The sequence below is a fragment of the Panthera onca genome, chromosome C1 (assembly GCF_046562875.1).
Source record: "Panthera onca isolate mPanOnc1 chromosome C1, mPanOnc1 haplotype 2, whole genome shotgun sequence".
Lineage (NCBI taxonomy): Eukaryota > Metazoa > Chordata > Mammalia > Carnivora > Felidae > Panthera > Panthera onca.
This window is the reverse complement of record NC_138346.1, coordinates 185875469-185899380: the sequence shown is the minus strand read 5'-3', so window position 1 is coordinate 185899380 and position 23912 is coordinate 185875469. Positions and strand designations below refer to the sequence as shown.

General features: G+C 39.6%; 1 long non-coding RNA gene and 1 pseudogene across 1 annotated transcript in view; one reads left to right on the top strand and one right to left on the bottom strand.

Moving 5' to 3' along the window:
• The window catches only part of LOC144617255 (uncharacterized), a 56682-nt gene that overhangs the window by 19109 nt on the left and 13661 nt on the right, over positions 1 to 23912 (top strand). Inside the window, exon 2 of the long non-coding RNA XR_013557616.1 lies at positions 7397 to 7442. This is a non-coding gene — a long non-coding RNA (uncharacterized LOC144617255). The remainder of the gene's footprint in view (positions 1 to 7396; positions 7443 to 23912) is intronic.
• Positions 22988 to 23097, bottom strand: LOC132673929 (U4 spliceosomal RNA; annotated as a pseudogene).

The following is a 23912-nucleotide window of genomic DNA, read 5'->3' as shown; positions in this document are numbered from 1 at the left end:
CCCCAGGGATCCCCTGGTTCCAGAATCACTCTTTTTTGCTCTATGTAGCAACAACTTGATTTACCCTTGGTAATCAGGGAGTAAAAACCCAGTAGAGTAATTCTTTTGTCTGCCTACTGGTTCAGTGACATAAAAAGCCCAAATAGCCAAATGGAGTTTCATCTTCAAATTCAATGGAACCATTGTTGTATTCCCCATTAGAAGCAAAGATTTCCAAACCAGCAGAACTCGGAGTAGCTGAAAGAGGAAGCAAAAATCCTGTGAGTGGGTTATTAGGTATTAATTGTGAGAGGAGCCATCTCCACTTCCTACCCTTGATTTCCAGATTCTGAATATAGAGGGGGCAGTACCATGTAATGGTCTCTGATTCAAAGCATAAACTGCATACTGTAAGACAAAATCCTATCCTTTCATGGTGTCATCTCCTAACCTGATAATCTAGTCATTCTTTAAGATTCATCCAACTTCTGCAGAGACCAAACAGGTATGTTAAATGCAGATGTGATAGATATCAGCATCCCAGCATGTTTCAAGTCTTTGATGGTGGTACTAATATCTGTAATTCCTGCAGAAATACAGTATTGCTTCTAGTTTGCTATTTCGGTAGAGAGGGTTAGCCTTTCTACCACAATGGTTCTCATAAACATGTTTACTCCATTATACATTCAGGGACTGGGGAATAACCATAGGATGTATCTGTGGACCAACTGGTTCTACCTTTGCTTAGGCTAAGACTCCATCTATTACCTACCAATCATAGTCTCCACTGTAAGCCACAGTGTCATTTTGGATCCCCCATGATTAGCATTAATACCTGAAAGACCTAGATATTCCTTTTTTTTCCCCAGTACACAACCACTCTAGCAAATGGGTGAACACCCCTTGAAGAACGCCTGGAGGAAGATTTATGATGTATTCATGCTGCAAAATCATTCCTCATGGGAAGGAAGCCTCCCAGTCAATCAAAGGATTCTACATTTGTGAACTGGCTTAAGTTTGGAAACTGGGCAAGAGGCCATGACTTTATATTGTGGTAACTCAAGTGAGATTTTTGGCCACCCAACACAGACCAGGCTGTTTATCTATTTTACTCCAAGGGATGTCATGATCAATTAATTAGCCATAACCAATGGTCCCTATGGACCAAAGTCTTATTACTAATAACATACCTCCTGCCCTTTAGAGTAACCATGCCCAACTTGTCTTTTATGCTTAAGTGACGCTACTTGACCTGTTACTTGGGATCCCATCATTTCTAGTGAAATCAAGGAGTTCATCACAATGACAGCATCTTGTATGGTCCTACCTTTCCCACAATGGAGAGCAACCGCAAATCTCTCTAATGTATTTCTCAATGTTTAATATTTCTCTTCTCACTAATATATTTCTCAATATTTTAGTGACAGGAGTGCCTTCCAGACCTCCCCAGGAGTTATAGTTGGGGGACAAGTATGACGTTTGCACATGATAAATTTACTCCAAATTTCCTGTCTCCTTAAGTCTTTGGATACCCTTCTTTACTTCAGGCCAGTGAAGCTCTGGTATCTTATCTTCATTCAACAGGCCACCAATAAGTCACAATTTTCATCAACCAACCCTTTAAGCTGTTAGAGCCACCTACATTTGTACAAATTAACACATTAAATCTGGAATCTCTAGTAAGCAGCCCCATATCAATGAATTCTTCCTGATCTAGTTATATTTTGCCCTCTGTGCTCTGATACCCTTAGAATTTGCTCCTAAACACATTCCCAAGTTTTTTGCTGACACTGTATATATTAGCTAAACCTTGTGATAATTCAGGGGGAGGAGCCAAATGGTGGAACAGCATGGACGCTTTTTGTGTGTCTCATGTCCATGAAATACAGCCAGACCAACACTAAACCATCCTACATACCTAGAAAACTGATTGGAAGATTAACACAACAATCTGCACAACCTGCAGGTAAGCAGGTAACCAGGTAAGCAGGTATGTGACACGAAGAGCTGAACTTGGGGAGCAAGAAGCTGCAAAAGGAATTCACCCCAAAAGAAAGAGCACAAAGAAACGACAGCCAGGGATTTAACCAACACAGATACAAGCAAGATGTCTGAACCAGAATTTAGAATTGCGATAATAAGAATACTAGCTGGAGTCGAAAATAGATTAGAATCCCTTTCTGCAGAGATAAAAGAAGTAAAAAATAGCCAGAATGAATTTAAAAATGCTATAACTGAGCTGCAATCACGGATGGATGCAGCAGCAGTAAGGATGGACAAGGCAGAACAGAAAATCAGCGATAGAGAAGACAAACTTATGGAGAATAAAGAAGCAGAAAAAAAGAGGGAGATTAAGGCAAAAGAGCACAATTTAAGAATTAGAGAAATCAGTAACTCATTAGAAAGGAACAACATCAGAATCATAGGGGTCCCCAAGGAGGAAGAGAGAGAAATAGGGGTAGAAGGGTTATGTGAGCAAATCATAGCGGAAAACTTCCCTAACCTGGGGAAAGACAGACATCAAAATCCAGGAAGCACAGAGGACTCCCAATAGATTCAACAAAAACCATCAACAAGGCATAGCATAGTCAAATTCACAAAATACTCAGGTAAGGAGAGGATCATGAAAGCAGCAAGGGAAAAAATAAGTCCCTCACCTACAAGGGAAGACAGATCAGGTTTGCAGCAGACCTATCCACAGAAACTTGGCAGGCCAGAAGGGAGTGGTGGGATATATTCAGTGTGCTGAATCAGAAAAATATGCAGCCAAGAATTCTTTTTTTTTTTTTTAATTTTTTTTTTTAACGTTTATTTACTTTTGAGACAGAGAGAGACAGAGCATGAACGGGGGAGGGGCAGAGAGAGAGGGAGACACAGAGTCAGAAGCAGGCTCCAGGCTCCGAGCCGTCAGCCCAGAGCCTGACGCGGGGCTCGAACTCACAGACCGCGAGATCGTGACCTGAGCTGAAGTTGGACACTTAACCGACTGAGCCACCCAGGCGCCCTGCAGCCAAGAATTCTTTATCCACCAAGACTGTCATTCAAACTAGGAGAAATAAAAAGTTTCCCAAACAAAAATTAAAGGAGTTTGTGACCACTAAACCAGCCCTGCAAGAAATTTTAAGGGGGACTCTCTGTAGGGAGAAAAGATGAAAAAAATATATATATATTTATTTATTTATAATATATATATTTATAAATATATATTTATATATATTTAATATATAATATTTATAGCATTTTATATTTTATATATTATATATAGAGATATATAAATATAAAAATATATAAATATATATTTGTATACATAGTTATATATTTAAATATTTTATAATATATTATATAATATTTATATATTTATATATAATATTTATAATATTAATAATATTTATAATATATATGAATATATTATAAAAATATATATTTATAAATAAATACCAAAAGCAACAAAAGATTAGAAAGGACCAGAGAACACCACCAGAAACTCCAACTCTATGAGCATCATCATGGCAATAAATTCATATCTTTCAGTACTCACTCTAAACGTCAAAGGACTCAATGCTCCAATCAAAAGACATAGGGTAACAGAATGGATAAGAAAACAAGATCCATCTATATGCTGTTTCCAAGAGACCCACTTTAGACCGAAAGACACCTACAGATTGAAAATAAGGGGATGGAGAACCGTCTATCATGCTAATGGTCAACAAAAGAAAGCTGGAGTATATATAAGTATATAAGCCATACTTATATCAGACAATCTAGACTTCAAAATAAATACTGTATCAAGAGATGCAGAAGGGCATTATATCATAATCAAGGGGTCTATAGACCAAGAAGACCTAACAATTGTAAACATTTATGTGCCAAATGTGTAGCACCCAAATATATAAATCAATCACAAACATAAACTCATCGATAGTAATACCATAATAGTAGGGGTCTTCAACACCCCACTCACAACAATGGACAGATCATCTAATAAAAAAATCAACAAGGAAACAATGGCTTTGAATGACACATTGGACCAGATGGACTTAACAGATATATTCAGAACATTTCATCCTAAAGCAGCAGAATATACATTCTTCTCCAGTGCACATGGAACGTTCTCCAGAATAAACCTTGTGATAATTCATTTGATGTACTAACTACTCCTTTTTGGGCCATATTATATACCAGACCCCCTAGAGTAGACTGAGATTTGACCCCACTTATAGTTCTAGTGGCAACCAAGTATAATTGTGGTGTTTTTACAGAGGGTGCACACCCCCTTGTAAGTCATCTGTCCTTAGTTTACTGCCAGGTTTTTAAGCAAAACAAGGCTAGTTTCCTCAGAGCCCTGCCTTTTAGAGATGATGGGTATGTTTATGGCAGTAGTTTCACGGATTTACACTTATCTCCGGACTCACCAAGTTGTATGCATTAAATATGTACAGCTTTTTGTATGTCATTCACTTTTTGAACTCAATAATGTGGCTTAAAAAAAAGAAATTTAGGGGCACCTGGGTGCCTCAGTCGGTTAAGTGTCTGACTTCAGCTCAGGTCATGATCTCACAGTTTGTGATTTCGAGCCCCACGTCAGGCTCTGTGCTGACATCTCGGAGCCTGGAGCCTACTTCAGATTCTGCGTCTCCCTCTCTCTCTCCCTCTGCCCCTCCCCCCCCCAAAAATAAATAAACATTAAAAAATTAATTTAAAAAAGAAATATAAAATGAAAAAAAATTATATTGCCTTACACTTTGCCCATCCCTCTAATAGAGGAAGAAGGAGATGGTAAGAAGTTTACCACTGCTTGGGAATGCAAGCTGGTGCAGCCACTCTGGAAAACAGTATGGAGGTTCCCCAAAAAACTAAAAATAGAACTACCCTACGACCCAGCAATTGCACTACTAGGTATTATCCAAGGGATACAGGTGTGTTGTTTTGAAGGGACACATGCACCCCAATGTTTATAGCAGCACTATCCACAATAACCAAAGTATGGAAAGAACCCAAATGTCCATCGATGGATGAATGGATAAAGAAGATGTGGTGTACATATATATGCAGTGGAGTATTACTCAGCAATCAAAATGAATGAAATCTTGCCATTTGCAACTATGTGGATGGAACTGGAGGATATTATGCTAAGTGAAATTAGTCAGTCAGAGAAAGACAAATATCATATGACTTCACTCATATAAGGACTTTAAGAGACAAAACAGATGAACATAAGGGAAGGGAAGCAAAAATAATATAAAAACAGGGAGGGGGCAAAACAGAAGAGACTCTTAAATATGGAGAACAAACAGAGGGTTACTGGAGGGGTTGTGGGAGGGGGGATGGGCTAAATGGGTAAGGGGAATTAAGGAATCTACTCCTGAAATCATTGTTGCACTATATACTAATTTGGATGTAAATTAAAAATAATAATAATAAAATAAAACAAATAAAAGGATAATAAAGAGGAAAAAAAAGAAGTTTACCACTGCTCAGGAAGTTCTCCCCTCTAGTCCTTCCTTCTGAGTTGCTGCCACCACCTGAATCAGACAGGCAACACAAAGCAGTCTCTAATTATCACTAACACACGCTACCCACTATTGCCAGTTGTCCCCACAAGTGTTAGGTCACAGTTTCCCAAGTCAATATGACTTTTTTTAAATACTGAAAATATAAGGGGACAAGGAGTTTATTTGAGAGGAGGGAACCTAATAAGTTTCAATTTGTCTCAGTTGCCACATTTAGGAAGAACACTGATTTGGGGTAACAGCTAAAATTGGGGGGAGGAGGTTTAAAGAACAAACAGCTATTCTTTTTTTTTATTTTTTTTAATGTTTATTTATTTTTGAGACAGAGAGAGACAGAGCATGAATGGGGGAGGGTCAAAGAGAGGGAGACACAGAATCTGAAACAGGCTACAGGCTCTGAGCTGTCAGCACAGAGCCCAACGCCGGGCTCGAACTCACGGACCGCGAAATCATGATCTGAGCCAAAGTCAGCCGCTTAACCGACTGAGCCACCCAGGTGCCCCTAAACAGCTATTCTTTAAAGAACTAACAACTATTAGGTGCCTCAGTAGTGCAGTAGGTAGCACTTCAGTCTCATAAAGAACTAACAACTATTAAGATCACTGGCAGTCATTCTTAGTGATAACAGGTGCTTATGTCCAAATAGAAATGGAGAAATAGTGCTATGAGAAAAGCAGCATTAGAAACATAATCGAGTTACATAAATCATGGGAAATTTCTAGGAATGATCATGTATTTACAGTAAGCTTATTCTCCTTGGTCTGGTGAAAGATCTGAAGAAGGAGAAATAGACAAGTAACATATTAATCAAAGAATATTATCAAAAACTTTTGAAATAAAAAGTGCATCTAGAATCCATGAATTGAATAAGTTCATACCTTCTTTTTGACTAATGTTATACTCTATGATTTCCACATTAGAGGATGCATCTTTTGGGGGCCCCTAAGCCATATTATTCGGCTACCCACATTTATTTATAACTAAATTATTAGTTATCCTTTTTAAGTTCAAACCATAGCTCTGTCATTGTTACCCATGCAGTTGTCCTTTCAACATGTTACTCATATGGTGAGAATAGTGCTGACCATGATGACATCAGGATTCCTTATGGAAAATATCTAGCAAGCTAATTACTTTGTAGTTATAGCAAATGCAGTTGCCTTTAGGCCACAAGTTCTATGAGAGTAAACATTTTTTTTTTTAGAGTAAACATTTTACAATATAGGTTCAGACCTAGGAAAAAAATCACTGTCTTTTTCCTCCCAGGAACAAAAACTAAGATCAGATAAGAATCTAGAAAGTTACTTATCAGTACACAAGAATAGGCTTAGAGTCTTTCCTTTGCTGCCAGAGTGGTGCTGATTTCAGCATAAAGGCATCCTTCAGTTGAGAGGCCCTGTCACTCATCAATGATGTTCACTTTGGTTAATTAGAAATACTAAAATAACATGGGAATAATTTTACTAGCCTAAAAGAGCATGAATAAATTATACAAAAGCCATGAGTAAACAGAACATTCACATTAGCTTTTCATAATGGTTCCCATCTCAACTTCATAGATTTAAAATGTCTCCAAAGTTCAATGTAATTTAGTCAGAATAAGACTCAACTGGGTTGAGTCTAGGAATCAGCTTCCTTGAAATGTATATTGGCCATACAATCATGTGTACTTAAATAGAATAAGGGATAAATTTCTGACCAAGGATGCAGTGTAACATTAGGATAAATTATTTTATGATGACCGACTTCAGAGGCTTCACTGGAAATAGTGGTGGGGAACAAAATGTAGTAACTACCCTTCTCTTGGGTCTCAGAAGGATACAGAGTAATGGTTCTTACCAGAATGAATGATATCACATAGGAGACAAAAGAACCCCCCTGACATGCGGTTTCTCTCCTCTTCTCAGGAGGACAACCACAATCCCAGTCACGGCTGCCCCTAGAGAGTTCAAGGTATGGAAGAATTTTTTTGTATAAAGCCCCTCTCTGTATAAAAAATTTACTTAACCAAAACCAGCATGTCAGCACCATTCTGGTGATCCAATTTCATGCAATCCCATGAAAGAATACCTTGATGACTAGTGAATATCTAATCTCTAGGCCACCTTCTGAAACTGGGACTAGCCATGGGACCCTAGAACAGCCCTATCCTATGAATTTCATAGTTACTCAGAATATCTGATCAACTCCATGCATGGCATAGAAATAATTAGAAAATAATTTAATTTTCAATAGCATCAAAAAACATCATGGGGCACGTGGGTGGCTCAGTTGGTTGAGCATCCAACTCTTGATTTCAGCTCAGGCTATGATCTCATGGTCGTGAGACTAAGCCTTGCTTGAGATTCTCTCTCCCTCTCTTTCTGCCCCTCCCCTGCTCATTCTCTTTCTCTCTCCCTCAAAAATAAATAAATAAATAACCTTAAAAAACATCAAATATTTACGTATTAATTTAACAAAGTATGTGAAAAACGTGTACACTGAAAGCAACAAAACCAAGAAAAATTAAAGACCTAAATAAATGGAGAGATATATCATATTAATGGATCAGAAAATTCATTATTGTTAAGATGCCAATTCTCCCCCAATTGGTCTATAGATTCAATCAATTTACACAAGGGTGTTGTTTGTTTGTTTGTTTGTTTGTCTGAAATTGACAAGCACTTTCATGAATGTATGTGGAAATGCAAAGGATCTGGAAGGAACCAAATGATCCTGAAAAAAGAAACAAGCTGGAGGATTTATACTACCTGACTCCAATATCTACTAGAAGACTACAGTATTAACATAGTGTGATGCTGGCATATAGGATACAGGTATATATGGATAGACATATAGATCAATGCAGCTGAATAGCAAACCCATAAATAGACTCATATGTATATGGTGAGTCAAAGGCACCAAAGCAATCCATTAGGAAAGGAAATGCCTTCAATAAATAGTGCTCAAACAGATGATTATCATATAAGGAAAATGAACCTCAACCCTTACCTCATACCATGCACAAAAATTAATTCATGGGATACCTAAATGTAAAACCTAAAACTAAAACTTTTAGGGGAAAAAAAGGAGACATGGGAGCAGGCAAATTTTTTTAGACATGACACACAAAGCAATAATCAGAAAATAAAACAAGTGATAAATTAGACTTCACCAAAATATAAAACTTCTATTCATCAAAAATATCATTAAGAAGATAATAGGCAAGCCGCACAATGGAAGAATATATTCATAAAACATATATCTGACAAAGGATTTATAATCAAAATATATGAAGGATTCCTAAAGTTAACAATGAATAGGCAAAAGTTTGACATAGATTGTTCAGAAAGGAAGATATATGAAAGGCCAATATGCACATGAAAAAGTATTCAACACCATTACTCACCAAGTAAATACAAATGAGGGACTTGGGTGGCTCAGTCGGTTAAGCCTCCGACTTAAGCTCAGGTCATGATCTTGCAGTTTGTGAGTCCGGGCCCCACATTGGGCTTTGTGCTGACAGCTCAGAACCTTGAGCCTGCTTTGGATTCTGTGTCTCCTCCTCTCTCTGCCCCTCTCCCACTCACGCTCTGTCTCTCTCTCAAAAATAAATAAGCATTTAAAAAAAAATTTAAAGAAAGAAAATGCAAATGTAAATCACCATGAAATACCACTAACACCCACTATGATGGCTAAAAAATTTTAAAACTGGTATCACCAAATATTGAAAAGGATGTGAAGCAAACAGAACTCTGAGACATTGTTGGTGGGAATTTAAAATGGAACTCTTTGAGAAAAGGTTAGGCAATTTTTTACAAAGTCAAACACAAGCCTATACTTTATTTAGAAATTTCATTCCTAAGTATTTAAGCCAAAAGAACTAAAAATACATATTCACAAAAAGACGTGTACAAGAATGTTCAGAGTAGCTTTATTTATAATAGCACAAAACAATAAACAACCCAAACATCCTTCGGCAACTGAATGGATAAACACATTGTGACATATTTCTATGATTAAATAATTACTCAGGAAATGAAGAAACAAAGTCCTGATACATACACCAACATGGATAAATTTCATGAACATAATGCTAAGCAAAAAAAGCTACAAACAAAAGAATACATACTGTATGATTCCATTTAGAAGAAGTTCTAGAATAGGTAAAACTAATCTAAAATGAGAGGAGAGTGCCGGAAGATGGCGGTGTAGGAGGACGCGGGGCTCACAGCGCGTCCTGCCGATCACTTAGATTCCACCTACACCTGCCTAAAGAACCCAGAAAACCGCCAGAGGATTAGCAGAAGGGAGTCTCCGGAGTCAAGCGCAGACTAGAGGCCCACGGAAGAGGGTAGGAAGGGCGGCGAGGCGGTGCGCGCTCCACGGACTGGCGGGAGGGAGCCGGGGCGGAGGGGCGGCTCGCCGGCCAAGCGGAGTCCCCGAGTCTGGCTGGCAAAAGCGGAGGGGCCGGACGGACTGTGTTCCGACAGCAAGCGCGACTTAGCGTCTGGGAGGTCATAAGTGAACAGCTCTGCTCGGAAAGCGGGAAGGCTGGAGGACAAAAGGGAGGGAGAGCTGCTGAGCCCCCGGACGGCAGAGCTCAGCTTGGCGGGGAACAAAGGCGCCAGCGCCATCTCCCCCGCCCATCCCCCAGCCAAAATCCCAAAGGGAACCAGTTCCTGCCAGGGAACTTGCTCGCTCCGCGCAAACACCCAACTCTGTGCTTCTGCGGAGCCAAACCTCCGGCAGCGGATCTGACTCCCTCCCGCTGCCACAGGGCCCCTCCTGAAGTGGATCACCTAAGGAGAAGCGAGCTAAGCCTGCCCCTCCAGCCCCCGTGCACCTTGCCTACCCACCCCAGCTAATACACCAGATCCCCAGCAACACAAGCCTGGCAGTGTGCAAGTAGCCCAGACGGGACACGCCACCCCACAGTGAATCCCGCCCCTAGGAGAGGGGAAGAGAAGGCACACACCAGTCTGACTGTGGCCCCAGCAGTGGGCTGGGGGCAGACATCGGGTCGGACTGCGGCCCCGCCCACTAACTCCAGTTATACACCACAGCACAGGGGAAGTGCACTGCAGGTCCTCACCACGCCAGGGACTCTCCAAAATGACCAAACGGAAGAATTCCCCTCAGAAGAATCTCCAGGAAATAACAACAGCTAATGAACTGATCAAAAAGGATTTAAATAATATAACAGAAAGTGAATTTAGAATAATAGTCATAAAATTAATCGCTGGGCTTGAAAACAGTATACAGGACAGCAGAGAATCTCTTGCCACAAAGATCGAGGGACTAAGGAACAGTCACGAGGAGTTGAAAAACGCTTTAAACGAATTGCAAAACAAAATGGAATCCACGATGGCTCGGCTTGAAGAGGCAGAGGAGAGAATAGGTGAACTAGAAGATAAAGTTATGGAGAAAGAGGAAGCTGAAAGAAAGAGGGATAAAAAAATCCAGGAGTATGAGGGGAAAATTAGAGAACTAAGTGATACACTAAAAAAAAATAATATACGCATAATTGGTATCCCAGAGGAGGAAGAGAGAGGGAAGGGTGCTGAAGGGGTACTTGAACAAATTATAGCTGAGAACTTCCCTGAACTGGGGAAGGAAAAAGGCATTGAAATCCAAGAGGCACAGAGAACTCCCTTCAGACGTAACTTGAATCGATCTTCTGCACGACATATCATAGTGAAACTGGCAAAATACAAGGATAAAGAGAAAATTCTGAAAGCAGCAAGGGATAAACGTGCCCTCACATATAAAGGGAGACCTATAAGACTCGTGACTGATCTCTCCTTTGAAACTTGGCAGGCCAGAAAGGCTTGGCACGATATCTACAGTGTGCTAAACAGAAAAAATATGCAGCCGAGAATCCTTTATCCAGCAAGTCTGTCATTTAGAATAGAAGGAGAGATAAAGGTCTTCCCAAACAAACAAAAACTGAAGGAATTTGTCACCACGAAACCAGCCCTACAAGAGATCCTAAGGGGGATCCTGTGAGAAAAAGTACCAGAGACATCACTACAAGCATAAAACATACAGACATCACAATGACTCTAAACCCATATCTTTCTATAATAACACTGAATGTAAATGGATTAAATGCGCCAACTAAAAGACATAGGGTATCAGAATGGATAAAAAAACAAGACCCATCTATTTGCTGTCTACAAGAGACTCATTTTAGATCTGAGGACACCTTTAGATTGAGAGTGAGGGGATGGAGAACTATTTATCATGCTCCTGGAAGCCAAAAGAAAGCTGGAGTAGCCATACTTATATCAGACAAACTAGACTTTAAATTAAAGGCTGTAACAAGAGATGAAGAAGGGCATTATATAATAATCACAGGGTCTATCCACCAGGAAGAGCTAACTATTATAAATGTCTATGCGCCAAATACCCGAGCCCCCAGATATATAAAACAATTACTCATAAACATAAGCAACCTCATTGATAAGAATGTGGTCATTGCAGGGGACTTTAACACCCCACTTACAGAAATGGATAGATCATCTAGACACACAGTCAATAAAGAAACAAGGGCCCTGAATGATACATTGGATCAGATGGACTTGACAGATATATTTAGAACTCTGCATCCCAAAGCAACAGAATATACTTTCTTCTCGAGTGCACATGGAACATTCTCCAAGATAGATCATATACTGGGTCACAAAACAGCCCTTCATAAGTTTACAAGAATTGAAATTATACCATGCATACTTTCAGACCACAATGCTATGAAGCTTGAAATCAACCACAGGAAAAAGTCTGGAAAACCTCCAAAAGCATGGAGGTTAAAGAACACCCTACTAACGAATGAGTGGGTCAACCAGGCAATTAGAGAAGAAATTAAAACATATATGGAAACAAACGAAAATGAAAATACAACAATCCAAACGCTCTGGGATGCAGCGAAGGCAGTCCTGAGAGGAAAATACATTGCAATCCAGGCCTATCTCAAGAAACAAGAAAAATCCCAAATACAAAATCTAACAGCACACCTAAAGGAAATAGAAGCAGAACAGCAAAGGCAGCCTAAACCCAGCAGAAGAAGAGAAATAATAAAGATCAGAGCAGAAATAAACAATATAGAATCTAAAAAAACTGTAGAGCAGATCAACGAAACCAAGAGTTGGTTTTTTGAAAAAATAAACAAAATTGACAAACCTCTAGCCAGGCTTCTCAAAAAGAAAAGGGAGATGACCCAAATAGATAAAATCATGAATGAAAATGGAATGATTACAACCAATCCCTCAGAGATACAAACAATTATCAGGGAATACTATGAAAAATTATATGCCAGCAAATTGGACAACCTGGAAGAAATGGACAAATTTCTAAACACCCACACTCTTCCAAAACTCAATCAGGAGGAAATAGAAAGCTTGAACAGACCCATAACCAGCAAAGAAATTGAATCGGTTATCAAAAATCTCCCAACAAATAAGAGTCCAGGACCAGATGGCTTCCCAGGGGAGTTCTACCAGACATTTAAAGCAGAGATAATACCTATCCTTCTCAAGCTATTCCAAGAAATAGAAAGGGAAGGAAAACTTCCAGACTCATTCTATGAAGCCAGTATTACTTTGATTCCTAAACCAGACAGAGACCCAGTAAAAAAAGAGAACTACAGGCCAATATCCCTGATGAATATGGATGCAAAAATTCTTAATAAGATACTAGCAAATCGAATTCAACAGCATATAAAAAGAATTATTCACCATGATCAAGTGGGATTCATTCCTGGGATGCAGGGCTGGTTCAACATTCGCAAATCGATCAACGTGATACATCACATTAACAAAAAAAAAGAGAAGAACCATATGATCCTGTCAATCGATGCAGAAAAGGCCTTTGACAAAATCCAGCACCCTTTCTTAATAAAAACCCTTGAGAAAGTCGGGATAGAAGGAACATACTTAAAGATCATAAAGGCCATTTATGAAAAGCCCACAGCTAACATCATCCTCAACGGGGAAAAACTGAGAGCTTTTTCCCTGAGATCAGGAACACGACAGGGATGCCCACTGTCACCGCTGCTGTTTAATATAGTGCTGGAAGTTCTAGCATCAGCAATCAGACAACAAAAGGAAATCAAAGGCATCAAAATTGGCAAAGATGAAGTCAAGCTTTCGCTTTTTGCAGATGACATGATATTATACATGGAAAATCCGATAGACTCCACCAAAAGTCTGCTAGAACTGATACATGAATTCAGCAAAGTTGCAGGATACAAAATCAATGTGCAGAAATCAGTTGCATTCTTATACACTAACAATGAAGCAACAGAAAGACAAATGAAGAAACTGATCCCATTCACAATTGCACCAAGAAGCATAAAATACCTAGGAATAAATCTAACCAAAGATGTAATAGATCTGTATGCTGAAAACTATAGAAAGCTTATGCAGGTAATTGAAGAAGATATAAAGAAATGGAAAGACATTCCCTGCTCATGGATTGGAAGAATAAATATTGTCAAAATGTCAATACTACCCAAAGCTATCTACACATTCAATGCAATCCCTATCAAAATTGCACCAGCATTCTTCTTGAAACTAGAACAAGCAATCCTAAAATTCATATGGAACCACAAAAGGCCCCGAATAGCCAAAGTAATTTTGAAGAAGAAGACCAAAGCAGGAGGCATCACAATCCCAGACTTTAGCCTCTACTACAAAGCTGTCATCATCAAGACAGCATGGTATTGGCATAAAAACAGACACATAGACCAATGGAATAGAATAGAAACCCCAGAACTAGACCCACAAACGTATGGCCAACTCATCTTTGACAAAGCAGGAAAGAACATCCAATGGAAAAAAGACAGTCTCTTTAACAAATGGTGCTGGGAGAACTGGACAGCAACATGCAGAAGGTTGAAACTAGACCACTTTCTCACACCATTCACAAAAATAAACTCAAAATGGATAAAGGACCTGAATGTGAGACAGGAAACCATCAAAACCTTAGAGGAGAAAGCAGGAAAAGACCTCTCTGACCTCAGCCGTAGCAATCTCTTACTCGGCACATCCCCAAAGGCAAGGGAATTAAAAGCAAAAGTGAATTACTGGGACCTTATGAAGATAAAAAGCTTCTGCACAGCAAAGGAAACAACCAACAAAACTAAAAGGCAACCAACGGAATGGGAAAAGATATTTGCAAATGACACATCGGACAAAGGGCTAGTATCCAAAATCTATAAAGAGCTCATCAAACTCCACACCCGAAAAACAAATAACCCAGTGAAGAAATGGGCAGAAAACATGAATAGACACTTCTCTAAAGAAGACATCCGGATGGCCAACAGGCACATGAAAAGATGTTCAACGTCGCTCCTTATCAGGGAAATACAAATCAAAACCACACTCAGATACCACCTCACGCCAGTCAGAGTGGCCAAAATGAAGAAATCAGGAGACTATAGATGCTGGAGAGGATGTGGAGAAACAGGAACCCTCTTGCACTGTTGGTGGGAATGCAAATTGGTGCAGCCGCTCTGGAAAGCAGTGTGGAGGTTCCTCAGAAAATTAAAAATAGACCTACCCTATGACCCAGCAATAGCACTGCTAGGAATTTATCCAAGGGATACAGGAGTACTGATGCATAGGGGCACCTGTACCCCAATGTTTATAGCGGCACTCTCAACAGTAGCCAAATTATGGAAAGAGCCTAAATGTCCATCAACTGATGAATGGATAAAGAAATTGTGGTTTATATACACAATGGAATACTACGTGGCAATGAGAAAAAATGAAATATGGCCTTTTGTAGCAACATGGATGGAACTGGAGAGTGTGATGCTAAGTGAAATAAGCCATACAGAGAAAGACAGATACCATATGGTTTCACTCTTATGTGGATCCTGAGAAACATAACAGAAACCCATGGGGGGGGGCGCCTGGGTGGCTCAGTCGGTTAGGCGTCCGACTTCGGTTCAGGTCACGATCTCGCGGTCCATGAGTTCGAGCCCCGCATCGGGCTCTGTGCTGACGGCTCGGAGCCTGGAGCCTGCTTCTGATTCTGTGTCTCCCTCTCTCTCTGACCCACCCCCGTTCATGCTCTGTCTCTCTCTGTTTCAAAAATAAATAAACTTTAAAAAAAAAAAAAAAAAAAAAAAAAAAGAAACCCATGGGGGAGGGGAAGGAAAAAAAAAAAAAAAAAAAAGAGGTTAGAGTGGGAGAGAGCCAAAGCATTAGAGACTGTTAAAAACTGAGAACAAACTGAGGGTTGATGGGGGGTGGGAGGGAGGGCAGGGTGGGAGGGAGGGCAGGGTGGGTGATGGGTATTGAGGAGGGCACCTTTTGGGATGAGCACTGGGTGTTGTATGGAAACCAATTTGACAGTAAATTTCATATATTAAAAAATAAAAAAAAATAAAAAAAACAAAAATAAAAATAAACATTAAAAAAAAAAAAAAACTAATCTAAAATGAAAATAATCAGAACAGTGGTTCCCTCTGAGAGGCAGAGAGAAGGGCTGATGGAGAAAGACAGGATGGATCTTTCTGGGACTGAAACATTTTATATGATGATAGAGGGGTGTGGGTTATATAGGTGTATCCATTTGTCAAAATTACATAATTAGCTTTTTTGCATTTCAATATATGTAAATCTTACCTTAAAAATAACCACAAAAACAATAGTAACAAAGAGAGGTAAGTGGGTGAAAGCATAGATAAAATAGGAATAACAGAATATTAAAATTATTAAAGCCAGATGATAGATACATTGAGTTCATTATATTATTCTGCTTACTTTGTATATGCTTGAAATTTTTTACAATAAAAAGTTTTAAAAAATTAGCTAGGTCCACCACATTTCCTGGTAAGACCCCTGTGGTCAAAAAGCTCATTTTCCCACTACCTAAGACTATTTTAAACCTCCTCCTCCACTCTCCTCCAACCTTCCACCTTCCCTATCTCCTAGTCACAAACAGTTCCTCCCACCACTAAACCTACAGGTCTACTAGTATTCACATCCACACTTTTCTCCTCCCTTCTGTTCCAAAGAAAGAGGTGGCATTTCTTCTTTCCAATGTCAGTCTCTCTGTCTGAGCCTTACAGTCCTGTCCCCACCCCCACCGCCACCATCCCACTTTCTCAGAAATCTTTTGCCTTTGATTATCACTTTCTTCTCTTATCATCTCTGCTGGCTCCTTTCCCATCAACTTCTAACCACTTTCAGGCCTCTTCTATCCTAAAAACAAAAAACATAAAACCCTGATTCCACATTTTCACTAATACTGCCTGTTGCCCTCCTTCTTCAGAACCAAATTTCTTGAAAGAGTTGTAACACTAATTGTGTCAACTTCTTCCATTTCCATCACTCTTTGGTCATTCCAGTCTAGCTTCCACCTCTGCCACTTCATTTGAAATGTCTCTTATTAAGTTCACCAATGGCCTCCATGTCACTAAGGCAAAAGAATAGTTTCAGTCCTTACCTTGCTTAGACACTAGGTAATATTTATATCTCCTCCTTATCAAAAACCCTCTCAAAGTTTCTGTGACTCCATATTCCCTGGCCTAAGTCTCATTTGTTAACCTCTTGTCCCCTTCCAGAACCTTATATGCCTGAGTTTCCTAGGTCAATCTCTTACGTCTCTCTCAAAACATTGTACCTCTCCTGGATGATCTCATTTGCTTCCATCTGTATGCTAAGGACTCCCAAATGTACTTCTCCAGCCTAAATTTCTGTTCACACTCCAGAACAATATATCCAACTCTTTATAGTGCTCTTGGATATCCCAGGGGCATCTCCAACTCTGCATGTCCAAAGTTGAACTCTCACATTTGTTTCCCACAGGACTCCCTGTATCAGCATCTGGCACCACTTTCCACACAGTAGCTCAAGCCAGAGATCTGGGCATCCTTGACTTTTACATTTCCCACACCACCCACATCCAATAAATCACCAAATTTTGGAGATTCTACTTTTTAAATATCTTTCAAACCTTCACTGTCTCTGGTTCATCCTAGTCCAAGCCACTATTTTCTCTTTTTAGACTCCAGTTATAGCATGCATATTGATCTTCTTGTCCTCAGTCTCCCAAGTCTCCAGCCTTTTTAACATATAACAGCTGGAGTGGTCTTTCTAAATTTACATTTAGATCATTTTTCAAATTTTTCAAATTTACATTTGATCATTTTCCCCACTCCTCCTCAGTCTGTTTAAAAACATGCAGTGACTTCCAACTGCCCTAATGGCAAAGTAAAAAATACTTAGCATGGCCTAACAAGACCTGTGTGTTCTGGCTTTGCTTACCTCTACAGCCTGGTTTTAGGCCTCTCTCCTTCAGTCTCTTTCTTCCAGCCATACCAAGACAAGTGTGGCAGTTGAATCCTCTGGGAAGGAATGCTGAGATGGAGTCAGGAAGGCAAAAGGTTTATTGGGAGTAAGACCTATGAAAGGAAAAGGGAGCAAGGAGGATTGGGCAAGAGGAGCCATGAAGATAGCAATACAGGTCTGTCAAAGTATTTGCCAGAGAGCTGTGGAGGAATGACTGCACATTACAGGACTCCCACATTAGGCAGAAATGGCCAGGTTCTTAAACCACAATCTTAGTTACTGGCTGAAGCCATGGGAGAAGAGCATAACCTCCTCACAAAAGCTGAGGTGGAACTAAAGGAGTTAAAGGCTGGCAGCTGGCAGTAGACCTTACCCCTAACAATCCTTTCTTTGAATGGGGAGCAGCCATTTTAGTGTCTACCACAAGGGGGCATATCACAAAAGCCCCTTTTGAAGCCTCTGGTTTTGGGGAACACTGCCTAAAGAAATAACATTTGTGTAGATTAAAATTGGCCAGGGAACTGTGAGAGTATACCAGACTAGGAAACAATAGTATGTGGAAAGGCCCTAAGTGGCAAGGGTGTTGGATTCTTGAAGGAACTGAAAAAAGGACCCAAGTGACTGAGCAGTGTGTTGAGAACAATGTTGGCTTCCAGCATACACTCCAGAAATGAATCTTTTAGGGTGCCTGGGTGGCTGTCGGTAGCATCCAACTCTTGATTTTGGCTCAGGTCATGATCTCACAGTTCGTGAGTTCGAGGCCTGCATCGGTCTCTGCGCTACTGGTATGGAGCCTGCTTCAGATTCTTTCTCTCTCTCTCTCTCTCTCTCTCTCTCTTCTTCTCTCCCTCTCTCTCTCTCTCCCCCTGCCCCCCCCCTACACTCTCTCTCTCTCTCTCTCAAAATAAATAAATAAACTTTAAAAAACAAAAGAAATGAATCTTTTCCAAACTGAATGTGTGTAAGATGTTTTTGAGGACCTCTAATTAAAATTGCAGATCCCTGGGCCCCACACAGAAATTCTGATGCAGTAGGTCTGGTGCAGAGCCTATTACCTGTGTTTTAATAAGCACTTTTTCCTGGGGATTCCAAAACAGGTGGTTCACAATACACACCCTGAGGATTGTGATCAACAGTAGCTGTTATTATTATCTCTTTACTTGTTCATCTCCCATAGATTGAGCTTCTCTCAGGGAGTTTCCTAGCACCAAAAGTAAAATATGTATTGATAAGTATTTGAGGAATGAGTAAATGACAAATAAAAAATGGAGGCAGGGCCATGTAATAAGAATAGGATACCTAAAAGCACCTTGTAAACTATAAATAAAATTTTCTATGCTGTGAACAGTGACTTTCAATTTTTTTGACCATGTGGGACAAAAAGAAATACTAAGAAATACATTTTACTTTGTGATCTACCACATGCACACACTATACACTCTACACACAACTATAAACAACAGACATACCAATACTTATCCTTTACTGCATTCTGATATTTTCTATTCTATTCTATCCTTTTTCAGAAAATAAATTGTTTTAATAGGTCATTAATGAGTATTGTACAGTTTAAAAAACAATGAGTGAAGTGATATTTTTTTCCCACTACTCCTTAACCCACCCTGTCTCCACTCCCCAGCTACGATTTGGCCTTGCTAAATTAGCAACAGGTACCTAGTTCTGTGAACTTAATTCTCAAGTCTGTACAGGTGCTTCCTCTGACTCAAAGGGCCCTTCTCCCTTTCCTTACTTGAGTAATTCCCATTTATTCTATCCTGTTCTGTGTCCTGGGAACCTTTCCCTCTCCTGGGCTAAGACAGCATAGTGTTCTTATCTCTGTCACTCTGTATGGAAATTGTCTGTTTAGGTATCCATACCCCTCAGCAGACTCAATACTTAAAAGTCAAGGATTGAATAAAATGAGCACTCAAAAAATGCTTTTCAAATACCTGAATAAAACCAAAGTGCTGTTATGTTATTTTGAGAGGGGAAATCTGGGTGCTGGAGGGGCAAAGGAGAGGCATGAGCTAAATGATATAATTTGTGTTGTTAAAAACATGAAGCTTCTGTAAACAGACCAAGAGAAACCTAACATTTTCAGATCCCTCCAATTTCTATGACCCACTAAAACCATATATTAGTTAGGTTTTAGTTCAAGTAGAGTGCAGGTTTTTGCTCTGGTTTTTTACAGAGCCTAAATATTCAATTGTTTTAAACATAAATATTAATAGAGATATTGACTCACTGAGAAGTGATAAAGGCTTTGGTGCTGGAATCAAACTGATTGGATCAAAGACATAACCTCAAAGTGCCCAGTATGATATGGCCATAAATGAGATGGACACATAGCTCTTAGAGGGGGTAGAGAGGCTCTGCTCCTCAGCACACCCAAAAGGCACCTTGGCTAATGTCCACATACAAAGTGAGGAATTAAAATTACAAGGTCTTGTCTTTTCTTTATTCATACAGTTACTTCTGTTAGTTGAATGTATTCATACTGTATTTTGGGGACAGTATTAACAAAATCCAATAACATTTTTTAAAGTTTTTATTTAAATTCCAGTTGGTTAACATACTCCAATAACATTTTATTTTTTTATTTTTTTTTATTTTTTTAAATGTTTATTTATTTTTGAAACAGAGACAGATAGAGCATGAACGGGGGAGGGTCAGAGAGAGAGGGAGACACAGAATCCGAAGCAGGCTCCAGGCTGTGAGCTGTTGGCACAGAGACCGACGCGGGGCTCGAACTCATGAACCGTGAGATAATGACCTGAGCCGAAGTCGTTGGCTCAACTGACTGAGCCACCCAGGTGCCCCATCCAAAACGTTTTAAAGATGTTTGTATTGTCTTTATAAACTGTTTAGTCTTTGTGAAGACTTAAAGTATTTTTGTCATTTCTTAGTCCCCTTCACTTTACGCATTTCTACTTAAAGAGGCTCTTGACACTCTCTCTCTCTGTCCCTAGAGTCTTTCTTCTGTCTTGTATTCCTCCTCTTCTTTTGAGTAATCAGAAACCAAAAGTATCTTTGAAATTCAGTTCTTTGACATTGAAGGAGGAAAGGGACTACCTTTCACCACACTTTATAAAGGCAGATGCCACAGAATGAGGCTCAGCCCTTGACTGCTGAGAGGTAGGGCTGGTGTTCAGCAGAGGTGGCAGTGATGCAGGGATCTGAGAGAAAAATGAAGACGTATGGTTACTTATGAAATGTCTATTGTGCAGTCTCATTCTGTTCTTCTAGAATACTGACACTAGGTGAACTCAATCAACCCAGATTTAATTTTTATAATCTTCATTTATTCTATTAAGATTTGAAAAGTGCCACATAACAGACCACCAGATAGTTGTATATTTACCATATGCACTTGTGAAATGGCCTTGCTTCCATTCTTTTCTTTTTTTTTTTTTTTTTTGCCTGACATTAAGTGCTTTGTTATTTTTTTTTAAATGTTTATTTATTTTTAAGAGAGAAAGAGAGAGTGTGAGCAGCGAAAGGGCAGAGAGAGAGGGAGACACAAAATCCGAAGCAGGCTCCAGGCTCCAAGCTGTTGGCACAGAGCCCGACGCGGGGCTTGAACCCATGAACCGTGAGATCATGACCTGAGCCGAAGTCAGATGCTCAACTGACTGAGCCACCCAGGCACCCCTTAAGTGCTTTATTTACACCATTTTATTTAATCACAATAGTAATTCTGTATGGAAGGTATAATTTATCCTATTTAAAGATGAGGAAAATAGGGTTCAGAGATGGTGATGTAACTTAGCAAAGTTCATACAGCTCTTAAATAACAGAAATTGAACGTGACCCCAGGTATGTCTAACTCCAGTTACCGTGTGCTTATTTGTCTTTCCTTTCAGGGGTTTACTATCTAACTGAAGATATTTAAATGTGATATATTAAAAGTATTAGGCAGCATAGCATAGTAAATGCCACATATACAACAAGATAATGTGTAACAAGTTCTGTGAAAATTTGATGAAGAAGGGAGCATATCCAGCTGAGGTATGAAGATGTAAGTTTTGACCTAGATCCTAAAGATATAAGATATGACTGATGGGGTTGGTGGGTGGGAAAGAACAATATGCATTTGGGGTTGGGAAAACCACCCTCTTCAGATGTGTTGAGATGGAATAACACAAGTTGTATTCTGTAGATGGACCTGCTTCCATTCTGAAAGCATGTGGTCTAACACTGAGCAGCCTGCTTGTTCATGCTTAATACAGAAGAGAATTAAGAGAACTGTCATAACATTTACAATGAATGCTATGTTGCAAATATATATTTACAATACTATGCCTATTGAGACCTTTTGTCTTTTGAGAGTTTTTTCCAACATCCAGAACCCTTGTCAGTTATGAGTCATATAAACAATATTAGTAGAAATTTAAAAAATTACTCTCAATCCCGTGACTGCAACAAATCAATACTCTTTTTATTCCCCCTTGTTTCCTGTCCTTGACTGTGTATCTATTAGACGTTCCACTTGCAAATGACTAAACAATAAAGGAATTGCTCAAGATGAGCTTGAGGCTTGACCTAGCAGCTCAAACTAAATCACCAAGTACCAAGTTTCTTTCATTTACTCTATTCTGCCTACCACTGTGTTGCTTTATCCTCAGGCACCATGTGGTAACCTTAGGGAGTTCCAGGCCCCCCCAGTATGGTAGCAACAGCTATAGACGTTCTAGATCCCACATCCTCACACTTCATCAAGCCCTAGCAAACAGGCTCTGATTGGGTTACCCACCCATCCATGAACCAACTTCTATGGAGAGGGAGATAAAGTTCAGATTGACCTGAATTATCAGGATCCACCTACATAGCTGAGAACTGGTGAGAAGTGGTTTCCTTAAAAACAAAACACATGTGGGGCACCTGGGTGGCTCAGTAGGATGAGCGGTTGAATGTCTGACTTCAGCTCAGGTCTTGATCTTGCAGCTTGTGAATTTGAACCCTGCATTGAGCTCACTGCTGTCAGTGCGGAACCCGCTTCAGGTCTTCTGCCCCCTCTCTCTCTGCGCCTTCCCCATTTGCACTCTCTCTCTCAAAAATAAATAAGTCTTAAAAAAAAAATGTGCTCTTAGGAAAAAACAGAGAAAGGATGCTAAGCAACATAAATAATATATGCCTATTACCATGTGCAAGCTTGATTTATCATTGTAATCATGGCCTGGATGTGATTTTATATTCTGCTCTTTAAATGTAATCTTTTATAGAATTATATTTCAATATGTTGGGCTGATAGTAAGCATACTTTCAATTAACAATAACCGCGCCTCAGATAAACTCCATTGGCTACGACACTGCCACTGCACAAAGCTTGAGAATAAACATACTTTCAATGCTGTTAGATTTATGCCATTTTTAGTGACTCTGTCGTTTAAACTTGAATGTAAATATTGTTGACACTAATGAAAAAGCTAGTGACAAGTCATTCAAATAATATAAGCATGTAAAATTAACCATTTGTGGAAGCTGGTGTATCATAACAATGATCAAAACATATCTTTGGGGGCACCTGGGTGGTTCAGTCAGTTGAGCATCCAACTTTGGCTCAGGTCATGATCTCGCTGTCCGTGAGTTCAAGCCCAGCATCAGGCTCTGTGCTGACAGCTTGGAGCCTAGAGCCTGTTTCAGATTCTGTGTCTCCCTCTCTCTCTGCCCCTCCCCCACTCATGCTCTGTCTCTCTGTCAAAAATAAATAAATATTAAAAAAATAATTTAAAAAAGCCGTATCTTTGGTATACAACCCAACACCAAAAAATAATAACAATAATCCAATTAAAATGGGCAGAAAACATGAACAGACATTTCTCTACAGAAGACATACAGATGGCCAACAGACACATGAAAAGGTATTCAATGTCACTTATCATCAGGGAAATGTAAATCAAAATCACCATGAGATATCATCTCCCACCTATCAGAATGGCAAAAATCAAAAACACAAAAAACAGGGGTGCCTGGATGGCTCAGTCAGCAGAGCATGTGACTCTTGATTGCGGGGTCATGAGTTTGAGCTACACTTTTGGGATAGAGTTTACTTAAAAAAAAAAAATTAAAGGGGCACCTGGGTGGTTCAGTTGGTTGAGTGACAGACTCTTGGTTTTGGCTCAGGTCATGATCTCTCAGTTCA